Source organism: Ovis aries, chromosome 1 (genome assembly GCF_016772045.2).
Source record: "Ovis aries strain OAR_USU_Benz2616 breed Rambouillet chromosome 1, ARS-UI_Ramb_v3.0, whole genome shotgun sequence".
Classification (NCBI taxonomy): domain Eukaryota; kingdom Metazoa; phylum Chordata; class Mammalia; order Artiodactyla; family Bovidae; genus Ovis; species Ovis aries.
In genome coordinates, this window is record NC_056054.1 from 275,397,142 (window position 1) to 275,409,669 (window position 12,528).

The 12,528-nt window shown below is 41.8% G+C and overlaps 1 protein-coding gene across 28 annotated transcripts in view; it reads right to left on the reverse strand.

The window, feature by feature from the left end:
• Window positions 1–12,528, reverse strand: part of TBC1D5 (TBC1 domain family member 5) — a 593,124-nt gene that overhangs the window by 272,599 nt on the left and 307,997 nt on the right. The gene's annotated exons all lie outside the window — the stretch shown is intronic.

Here is a 12,528-nt window from a genome sequence, read left to right on the forward strand (position 1 = left end):
AATAACTTTACATCAAAAAATTAAAACTCAGTGTAAAACACGATAAGTAGTATCCCCACAGGCACTGAAATGCCACCCAAAAACTTAGCTGCCAGAAGTCGAACAGTGTACAGAGGACAGAATGTGGGAAAGCTGAACCCGTTGACGGGAGCTGGACCAAAAGAAAAGTTCTTTCCAATCACAAATACAAATGGTGGCCAACAGTCTTGAACCTGGGAAAAGAATGTTAAGTACTGAGGAGTCGGCGGCGGAATTTTTCCATTTAATTAACAAGAGTAAAGAAGAGATAGTTGTTAACTTTGTGTTACATAAAACTATATAGTCTGTCGTAGCAAAAAATCTAGCAATGATGCTCTCAAACTGCTAAAAAAAAATCCATTCATGTTATGATATGTTATATTTTGGGTAAATCACTTTTAACCTTTCCAACGACCCTCCTGAGTATTTTCAACCCCTCTTTATGAATGACAAAACTGAGTCTCAGAAAAAGTAAGTAAATTGTCACAAGAGAGAAAGAATGAGAATGCGGGCCAGACCGCCCTGAATGACGGGGCTGGCAGCAGCAAAGGGAAGCGTGGTTCTCCACACACCAAAGGACGAAAAGGCCCTAAGAGGGCAGGAGAGGGATGCGCCTTGTATCTCCTTCCTTACAGCTTTAGGTTTTGAACATGAGGTCCAAAAGTATAGAGATACGTTTTCACCAGCTGGACTGAGAACGTGAGTCAGCAGATGCTGTGAGTGGTTAAGAACACAGGGGACATTTAGGTGCCTAATTGCCGCAAATGGAACAGATTATAGAGACCAGGCCCTTGAAACCTCTCATAAACATGCCCTGGTGCCACCTAGTGGCCAAGTCTCTGCAGTGCAGGCACCGGGTCCCTGAAAACATGTTCAGGGACTCACTCTCAGGAGTCTTCTCCACCACCACAGTTTGAAAGCATCAGTTCATCAGTGCTCAGCCTTCTTTATGGTCCAACTCTCACATCCATACGTGACTGCTGGAGAAATCATAGCTTTGACTAGACGGTCCTGTGTCAGCAAAGTAATGTCTCTGCTTTTTAATATGCTGTCTCGGTTTGTCATAGCTTTCCTTCCAAGGAGCAAGCATCTTTTAATTTCACTGCTGCAGTCAACGTCCGCAGTGATTTGGGAGCCCAAGAAAATAACATCTCTTAACATACTTCCCAAGATATGCACATAACATGAGTGTGAAACTGGTTAGCACCTTCTACATCTAACTGTTTAATATTTTTCTAACCTGAAGCTTGCATAAGTGACATGGCAATTTTGAAATGAAAAAATTTCTGAATTGCTCTCCCAAATGAGGATACACAGAAAAAGCCCTCTATTGTATATTTTACATAATGGTTTTGCCCCATTTTTTGGTTTTCGTTAGACAAGGAACAATGTCTCTATGGAGTTAACACAAGAAACCCCGGCACCTACAATAACTGAGCAGAGGTCACAGGCTACCCACAGTCTAGTCCTGAGGGCCTCCAGTCACTTGGTTAAGAGGTACTACTTTGCTCTTGCAGATAATGAAGTTGTGGAGTGGAATAGAGAAGGGCTGTCCCCACAGGGAAGGCTGAGACGTCGCTGCAGAGAAGGGGCAGCTGGGATGGGGGGGGGGGTGGCACAGGAGCTCTCAGCGGTGGCCGGTCAGCCAAGGCCGTCTCGTCTCTGTGGTCTGACCAGAGCAACAGCAGGACTAAAGGCCAGGCCAAGAAAAGGTGATCTTTAAACTGGACAAGATCAGAGTTAGATGGGAAGAGTATCTAAAGGCACGGAACCACAGGGAAGAAAGCTGCACCTGATGTGAAGTGGTTTAAATAACTTTACTATCCTAGAGTGCATGTCAATATGTGGAAAGACTGCCATATTAATTATGACCGTATTTGCTTTATCAAACGCAAAGGGAAAAGGACACAGTTAAATTTTTAATCTGCAGCGAAATGTGTTAAGGGAAGATTCCTCTTAATTAAAGGACTGTACCATGATTCCAATATTCACATAAAAAAGTATGTGTCTTTATAACATTTTAAAGGTATAGTTTTTTAAAATACTATTGGAATAGAACAAGGAACATCTAACTTAAAAATCAAAGGAAATGGGAGAAGCGTAAATTAGGAATGTCAGCATCAGACTCTTAAGTGTGGCCCCAGATCTGGGTAAGCTGCGTCAGGACTGCAGGTGTCGGGATCAACCAGATAAACACTGATGTGATCTGTAATTACCTCATTTTTAGCTTAAATCACAGGTAATGAGGGAACTCAGAGACTCTAAAAGGCAATTAGAAACTGTACTGGCTTTTTTGCTTCCTATATCAGGAATTTTTAAAAACTTACTTTTATTCAAAGCTTTTTTCCCCTTCATAACAAAACATCAGGGCATATTACTTATACATAAATACTCATAAAGACAACTCACAATTACTCACAAGCCTAAAATGGATTTCTTCGTATTTCTAGGTGGAAAATGCTCTCATGTGGTGCAGCACCATTGAAACAAAGGCAGCAGGCAGTTCGGGGGGGTGAGGCAGTTCGTTAAAATCAACTTACTATCATGCTTTGATTCAGTTTTCAGATTTAACTGTGACTCAAGAAAGTTTGAGCCTCCAACTCAATGTGCACATGGTAGGTAATGAAGAACGGCGTTAGCAACAGTTCTGGACTGCCAGACATAGGCTCTACTAAGCATGTGAAACATAGCTACTGCAACTGGACAATGACAGACCTTATTTTAGTTAATTTAAACCTAAATTCAAGCAGCCCCACGCAACTAGTGGTTCCTGTATCGGACAGTGAAACACAAGGTGCTTTAGGACGATAACCACACACACATTTCATTTTGTAAAGTAACACTACAAAGGCTCAAGGGATGTAAAGATAAATACGCATATGACACACACTCAGATAGCGTTGCTGGGGAAAGAAGACAGAAATACCTTAAAAGTCAGACAAGACAAATGGTTTCAAAAAATCAAGACGATTCTGTAAGAGAGGTAACATAGAGGAAAAGTCACTGCAAGTAAAGCCAGTTACACAGGCAAACGTTTGCTTTTCTCCGTTTCTCGCCCGCTGCCTCTCACTGCCTGCGCTTCCGCCCTGCCCCGCCCTCCGCTCCTGCTTCCTCCCCCTGCACTCACAGACACCCCGACACACAAAAGGCTTGCAGTGACATCTATGGTCCAGTCCATCTACAAGTTACTAAAAGTTAGTGACACTGGAAAGAATTAGACCCAAGATCTGAACTGTGAGCATAACCTAACCACACTCAGCAAGAGACTGGCTCCAAGACCCAGGAAATGACCATTAAAAATGAATACCAATGGGCCATGCGATCAAATAAACTTTAGTTTAAGGTCACTGTGTGCTTTCTAATTTGTTAGACTAACATACCTAGGAAAACAATTTTACATGGACCCCTGGAAAAGTAAATAACCCCACTCAAGGGTGAAAAAAAACTAGAAAACATCACTTACTTCTAGATTAAAAAAAAAGAAAGAAACAAAACTTATGATTGCATACCTAATTTACCCTGCATGATGAAAGGCCAAGGTATGCCATATAAGTGATTCTTCTTTTCTCAACTCAAAAATGTTGACAGTATCAAAACATTTCAAAAACTTACAGACATTTTGTCCAGATGTCATACTCATTTGGATAATGGATGGCCATTTGCTTCCACATTAACTAACTCGACACTGCCTGGCTCTTGGAGTCTTCCATTCCATTTTTAGTGGCATTTCTCTCACGGCCACGACTGTCAGCGGATCAGCTACTGATCTGTAAACTGGTATGTTAGCTTTTAGAACTCCTAAATTTGCACCCCTCTGTCACTTGCTCAGTTTGTCTTTTTTAAAACAAAGACAACAAACTTGGCTTTGAACTGTCATACACTCCAGCCTACTTCGACAGCATAAATTGCACTAGCCTTTTTTAATTAAAAAAAGGGAAATTAGGTAAATGGAAGCATAACAAGGAAGGACTTCCTGTGGCTGACTCTACTAAATGAACCAACTCACTTCTACTCCATCCTTTTCTCCCCGTTCCTAAGTTTCTGGTCACATCCTCCTTGGGTGAGGCTATTAGAAATCTGGCCTCTAAATAAACTACACGTAGCTGCATGTCCAAAGAAGTAGGATGATCGCTGTTTTGAACACTGGACGTCGGGAAGACACTGAAGTGAAGGAGTCAGGCTGTGAGACCGGGTGCCGGTCTGCACGCTGCTTCCCGCGCAGCACCAGTGGGAGCAGCGCCTCTACCACCGATTTTTGCAAACAGCTGCTCCCAATCAGCGGAAGATGAGCGGTTTTCTCATGACCTTCTTGCCCAAATTAAATTATGCTTCAGAAGAAGTCCTGTGTTGATGTGCAGATCTATTTGCCACTGCTGAAATTTTATGTTATTTGAAAGTTCATATACTTCAAAAGAACTCAAATCTAGTCTTGACTTCACAAAAGACCTTTTGTTACTTTCCTAGATGCTATTCTGTTAATTTGTACACTCGCAAACTCAGGCATTTCCAAATGAATGCTGCAAAAAAATTAATTATATGACCACATAATGAACAAATGGGATGTTTTCATAAAGTTGTTGTGAAATGCTACTGTAAGACTGAAAATCAGCACCAGAAGAAAATTTTCATTTGTTTTCTACAGAACTTTTAAAAATATTACAATTAAGAATGGAACCTAGCGATACAGATGGAGAAGGCGATGGCACCCCACTCCAGTGTTCTTGCCTGGAAAATCCCATGGACGGAGGAGCCTAGCGGGCTGCAGTCCCTGGGGTAGCGAAGAGTCGGACACGACTGAAGCGACTTAGCAGCAGCAGCGATAAAGAGGCAGGTAAACGGGTTGCTTCCCTAGGGAGAAGGCTCCACCAGCAGCTCAAGGCGAAAAACGGATTTGGAACAGAGCTCAAAACGCCGCACAGACCCTTCTGGCTTTACTTATCCTGCTCCATCTACCCTCTCCCAGATCTCTCAGGTAAAAAGAAAACTGGCCCCTGCTCAACTTATAAACAGAATACAAGGGAGAGATGCAGGCTTTGGGGTGGCCCTGCGGTGAGGTGAGGGCAGGAGAGCATGAACAGTGAAGGAATTACTTCGGACACCATGCATGTCTTCCATATACTGGAACAAAATCCAAACCACCGGAGCGCTGGGTCTGGCTCCACGACAGTGGGCCTCTGCCACTCGAGGGAGCCTCAAGACCTAGAAGCAGGTTGGGAACTGGAGTGAGAGCTAACTACCCTGTCGTGTTTCTATGGGTTCAGAGCCTGGGGCATGGCATCCGAATTACTTTTCTAACATTAAACAAGGAAGTGGAAACACAGTCTCTGAAACTCCTTGAGAATATGTCACCCATCTCAGAGCAGGGTCTCTACGACCCCGGAATGAGCAGGAGGCCTGTGTGTTGGGGTGGAACTAGGCCATCTTCCACATTCAAACGGCAGCTTCTGTTCCACAGCAGGTTTATGCTGCTGAGTCGCTTCAGTTGTGTCCAACTCTGTGCGACCCCAGAGATGGCAGCCCACCAGGCTCCCCCGTCCCCGGGATTCTCCAGGCAAGAACACAGGAGTGGGGTGCCATCTCCTTCTCCAATCCATGAAAGTAAAAAGTGAAAGTGAAGTCGCTCAGTTGTGTCCGACTCTTAGCGACCCCATGGACCACAGCCCACCAGGCTCCTCCGTCCATGGGATTTTCCAGGCAAGACCACTGGAGTGGGGTCCCATTGCCTTCTCTGGCAGGTTTATTGACTTCTCCTTTATTTCTAGGCACATAATATTCATTCTCAACTGTATCACTATCAACTGTTTCACATAACTTTGTGCAGGAGTCACATTTTCACTTCCCAGTTAAAACTTTTGATCATTGATTTAGATATACCAAACACCTGGAATACACTGAAATCTAAAACTTCAGTACTGTCAAAACAGCAGTTCCTGCAAAGTAAAAATGTCACTGCAATGCAACAGTTCTATGTAAATGCACACGCAAGAGACTGTCACTGACAAATATAAGGCCAGTCGAATCTACCCATGCTGAGTGGCCCAAACCCCTGAAGAATGCATTACTAGAAAAGAAAATAAAGGCTGTTTTTGTTCACACTGTTCATCTCATGGAAAACTCCTGTTCCTCTACTATGCCCAGCAAACACACCTTCTTCCCAGCCACCACCGACCCTCACTGGCAACTAGCCACCTGGCCTTCGCCCCGTTCTTGGTGACACGTCTGCCCTGTTGCAGCAGTCTTCATCTATGCTAGCTGCTGGCAAGCCTGCCTCCCGGCCTAGATGGTGAGCGCACCACGACAGGCTCTGTGTCCCTCTCCGGGTCTAGCTCACTGGCTGGCCTATAATGGGTGGAGAATAACAAACTGCAGAATGACTGAAGATATTTAGCTCTCACACTGAACAACAGCAAACCACACACGCAAACCACACACACACACACACGCGCGCGTGCGCGCATCAGGAAAGCACTTGTAAACACTCTGGAGTAAAAATAAAAAATAGGATTATTAATCACTGCCAATTTCCCTCAAAAGGCGAGGTAATCTGATACAGAAAAGAGAGAAATGTTAAATACTAATTTTTATTGAAATATTCTATGTAAATTTCATCCTTAAAATATATCTTTGAGACTTAGAAACTGTCCATCAAATCAAACATCAGAAATTAAGCAGTATAATGAACTAATCATATAATGTATCAACAAGGATATAAGCAAGCTATTTGTAGAATGTTTAAAACTATGTATAACTTTTCACTTTTAAATCCTAATTCTATGCATTATTTTCTCAAGTTAAGAGTTCAATAACACAGTTCAACATTATCGATCAAATATTTAATTGAATCTCCCCGTCCCCAAAAAACGCAGTGTGCTAATACACATTACAGATGGTGGCAGTGGGGCTGACGGGGCATTTTCACCAGGAGCCCAGGAGGAAACTTAAGTGCTTCCAGGGGACAGGACTCACAGTGAGGCTGACTCCGAGCAGCTCACTTCCATATTTCAAATGAACACCTCTCTTTCCAAAGATAAACATTTACACAGCCTTGGATGATTGGAGCCTGCAGCTAACTTTGTAAATAAACAAATATGAAAAAAAAAAAAATTCCCCAAAGCCTGGCTACAGACAATAAGAAGGGCTTGAAGGGGCTTCTCAAGGAAAGGAACTCAAACTGTTACCATGTATGATCAAGTCAGTTTGAGTTATGTTAATCTGAGGTTATAAATGCAAATACACCAGTTAGTAATTTAAGTGAAAGGTTACCTATTTTCAGAGCCTCACGTGACCAGTGATTAGTTCAGACAGATAATATGTTAGAGAGAAATGGTGCTATTGACCAGTTCCATGGACATAAAAAGCTGCTTGAAGAGGATATACTCATCATTAAAATGTGATTTTTTTTTCTTCTTCTCTCAAATGTGGCTCCATTATGGAGATAAGAATTAAAGGTAATATTCTGATTTTGGTTTCCAAAAAATAAAATGATTAATTTTGTACTCTCTGAAATTATCATTTAACTGTGTTACAGTGCTACTTGAGCACATATGAAAAAAAGAATTAAGAACATTTGATAATGTTAGGCTAAACAGAAGTATTGGTTTTCTAAATATTCTTCCTCTATAATCTGTAGATAACTGTAGATATCTATAGATCTGACCTTTTACAGATAACTGTAGATATTATTCTTAAATACTCATTTATTGCCACCATAGAACTATAAGGGGCTTCCTTTGTGGTTCAGATGGTAAAGAATCCGCCTGCAAAGCAGGAGACCTGGGTTTGATCCCTGGGTTGGGAAGATCCCCTGGAGAAGGAAAAGGCTCCCCACTCCAGTACTCTGGCCTGGAGAATTCCATGGACTGTATGAGTCCCTGGGGTCACAAAGAATCAGACATGACTAAGTGACCTTCACTTTTACATAGAATTTTTAAAACACTTTTCTGAAATGAAGGCCAACCTTGTTAGGTGAAAAACTTGATTAAAACTTAAAGGAATTTTGGAAAAGAGAGACAGAAGAAAGAAACTGGCACGGTCACTCACTATGTGTCAGGCGATGGGTCCAGCCACACACAGCTCTACGACAGAGGAGGCGCCGACACTCAGCTTCACAGATGAAGCAATCAGGAAGCAGGGAGCTTGGCAGCCTTGCCGAAGCCACGCAGCCAGGAGGTGCTGGAGCTGAGAGGCAAGCTTCAGTCTGCCTTATTCCTACCTGCGTGCTTTTCCAACTTGTTTCCCTAAACTTGCATTTATTCTTAAGAACTGAAAGAGTCAGTGTCATACAATTATATGGATTCTCAACAGACAAGCATAACGTCAAAGTGAGGAAAGCCGCGCTCTAAGAATCAGGAAAGAAACCCTCAGTCCAGACCCTCTTCTCTTATCTATTTATTTACCTACGTCCTCTGGTGGCTCAGACGGTAAAGCGTCCGTCTACAATGTGGGAGACCTGGGTTCGATCCTTGGGTTGGGAAGATGCCCTGGAGAAGGAAATGGCAATCCACTCCAGTACTACTGCCTGGAAAATCCCATGGACAGAGGAGCCTACCAGGCTCCTACAGCCCATGGGGTCACAAAGAGTCGGACACGACTGAGCCACTTCACTTAACATCCTGGAAAAATAAATAAAATGGCAAGGCCTTAGGAACTTTAGATGAGTGAGCGAAGAAGGGGGGCGGGAGTTCCGTTCGGCCTCCTCCTTAGTGTAATGTACGGAGGAGGGCATGTGGCCCTGCAAATTCACACTTTGAATTCTGACGCCAATCTGATGGTGTTCGGGGGTGAGGTCTTTGGGAGGCGACTGTCCTCAGGGCTGAGTGATGGGATTAGTGCCCTTCACAAAAGCAGGTCTCAGAGACCTTTCTTGCCCCTGCAGCCATGAGAGAACACAGTGAAAAGATCTCCTCTATGAGCCCGAAGTGGGCTCTATCAAACACCACATCTACTAGCATCTTAATCTTGAACTTCCCAGCCTCCAAACTGTGAGAAATAAATTTCTATTGTTTATAAGCTACCCAGTCTCTGGCATTGTGTCGTAACAGCCCAAACTAATACAGTGTAACTTTCACAATTATGTTTCTGTAAAAACGTATTACAATATGTTTCTGTAATTCCATATTCCTAAAAATAATGGATAAACAAATTTATATCATTCCAAGACTATAACCATAACCCAGACTTCTAATTTTAAATTCAAAGCATGCTTTTGCCCTGTTATTTCTAACGTTTTGAGTCACTGCTTCACTTTCATTTCAAGAGACATATGACCTCTTACATACAAACGGGGGAGAGGTATTGTATCAAAAACAAATGTAAATGACATTAAGGACACTTCCCACATCCTTTCAAATTATTAATCACATGTAAACAGGACACATAAATATCTCTGCAATGAAACCTGAAGCCTAATTTTAAAATTTCCTCAATGACTAAAGAAAGTTCAAATTAATGTTTTCTTTACTTATTCAGAAAAAGACAACTTTTAAATTTAAAATGATGAATCAACTGTATTTTTTTAAAAAACTTTTAACCAACTTAAACCAATTAAAAATAAAAAACTATTAACCAACTTAAACTTTTAACTTTGGACTCTAGGACCTATAGAAAACACCATACTGAGAAAGGGAGGCAACCTTGGAAGCTCTGGTCAATATCAAGAAATAATACACCAGTACTTCAGCACCAAGTGGCTTTTCATTTTCCTTCCTTAAAAAGATAATAAAATATATAAAGAGGAAAAATTTCCCTTATTCAACAAAAGTCCTTTTGAAATATGAAACGTAATCTTTCGTTGGAGGGAAAAAACTACAGAAGCCAAAAAGTCTGAATATCTCTTAATTAAAAAAACAAATAACGTGTAGTTTGTAACTATTCAAAGAGTAAACATTTTTCAAGGCTCAAGTCACTGCATCATGCCAGCTGTAGGATCTGTTAATTCAAATGACATACATAGTATTTTGCAGTCCCTTTTTGCATCCAACTACCTGCTTTTTAATTAAACATCAGAGCTTCTGACTAAATTATTATAATTTTTATTGATTGCCTATAACTGAACAATCACTGGTCATTATTATTTTGAACTGTGTCTCTTGGAGTCGACATTCTCTTTAAGTATGATTTGAAAAGTATCCAATTGTCAAAATCCAGAAGATGATACAATTTTTCTAATGCTGCAGCTTGGGGAAATACACTCAGAAACAGTAGCATGTGAAATTAAATTGTAGAAATAATTAGGGTCAGCTAGATGATCTACCACTGAATACAAAGCATTTAAAAAAATCAGAGTTAAACAGACAAATTTATTTTAAAATAACCTATAATGATTCATATTCCATCTTACGCCATTTATACAATGCCAAGATGTTGTCTGAAATCTAAGCAATATTTTGAGTTTCCCAGAGAATGCCAATAACTGGTCTGAGTTTTCTCTGAACTGACTCTTAAAGCAACAAATTTTCACACGAATTTGTGGCCACATAAAACACCCTAAATCTTATAAAAAATGAGGCAAAACTGAAGTTACTTTTATACTGGTAATTATACTACTATACTTTAAAGAGCATTACATTGATTGACTCAAAAACCATATACACTTTCAATGAACTTTTACAGAATATCATAATTTTATCAATAAAGATATTTAGAAACATAGGGTAAAAAAGGGAAAACTTAAAAATGTTCACCTTCAATTTATTTCATAGGTCACTGTTATACCATCTAATAAGATAATTAAAACCATGCAAGCAGCTGGTACTACAGCTAAACAGATTAATGTAATAGTCTGTAGTCATATGCGCTGGCAAGGGGCTCGCCTCTTTGGAGAGGAGAAGGTCAGCTGCCCTTGGGAAGAGGCAGGGGGTGCGGGAGAAGGCGCCCGCCATGTGGCCCAGGCTGCAGCCACTCAGGTGAATGCAAACCACTTCTCTGCTTTCATACCGAGCAAGGGTCTCTCAGTTTTAATGGTGAAATAAGAAACAGAAAGCTTATTTAATAGCAGAAGACATTAACGCTGGTCTTTAAAAAGCACAGGCTACACTGCATAAACCAGTAATATCGTCTCAATTCTTCTAATCTTTCCATTTTACCACATCATCTACAGACTAGTTGGGATACAAACAAATATTAACAGAAACTTCCAAAACAAAGATTTAGTCTATTACCCAGGCATCATAAAATCACCCTACGGGTGCCGCAGGAGTTAAATGCAGCCGTGTGCTATCTGAATCAATGAGGCAAAACCGCTAGAGACACAAATCCAGAGAGGAACCTCCGAGCCCCTGGAAACACACCTGAGAGCATCAGGCGCACAGGGCTGTTGTCAGGGCCCACTGACTGCAAACTCCACATTTGTCAGAATTCCAGAAACCTACCCTTGCACTTAAATATTCGTAATAAAGCATCTTCCTTTTATCCCCACCGTGTGTACAAGCTTGTTATGCAAAGCCAGCCTGGACCTCGCATCCGAGACAGGCTATGGCGCCTTGGGCTTAGCCTGCTCCCAGTCCGTCTCTGGGCTTCCCACGCGGAGCGAGTGGTACAGGGCCCAGCTCCCAACACCCAGCAGGGAAGAGGCGCTGGGTCGTGAGGGCCCCCTGTGGGAGAGCGTGGCGACCCACTCCACTCCCCTGGCCTGGGAAATCCCATGGACAGAGGAGCCTGGCGGGCTGCAGTCTGCGGGGCTGCAGAGTCGGACATGACTAAAGTGACCTGGCATGCAGCACACAGCAGCCTCCTTTCTGCTAAAAACTTCGGCTATTTTCCTGCAGGACACACTGTTTTTAAATCTTCCTTTCGGCGTCTCTATATTAGCACACTGTAAAAATCTTCTACAGTTCCAGAAGATTAACGAAGATGACAATGATGGGGATGACGTGGATTGGAAGATAAAGGCAATTAACACTGATCCAGTGTTTGGCATATAAGAATAACCCATTAACGCCTTGTAACAAATGTATTTTATCACTCCCACATTCAAGGAGAGGAAACTGAGTCTAACACTTGTCCAAAGTTTCCATGTGGAGTCAGGATATGAACCAACTTACTATGTCACGATAATATGAACAAACAGAAAACAAAACAACCACAACAAAAAAAGAGGCCGTGCCCTCTTACAACTGACAATCTAAGACCACAATAATATAAACAAATGACAGAGAGCATACAGACTTAGGTGACCAACACTGGATTCAAAAGCTAATCCAACCTCATCATCTGCCACAAAGGGGTACACGCATGGAAGGGTAAGTGAGCACTAGGGCAGCAAATTGCCCATTCACCTGAGGCAAGCTTAATAAATGGATAACAGTAATCCATAGCTGTGCATTCGGATTTTCCAAACGCTTTATCTTATGTAATTCTATCTCAACCTTTAAAACAGTTGTGAGAAAGAAGCAGATCAGACATAACATCCATTCAACAGACAACAAATTAAAGCTGTTATCTCAGACATGAGCATATATAGCTTGAGTATCCTGGTACTAGGTTGACAGAATTATCTGTGAAGAAAGATCA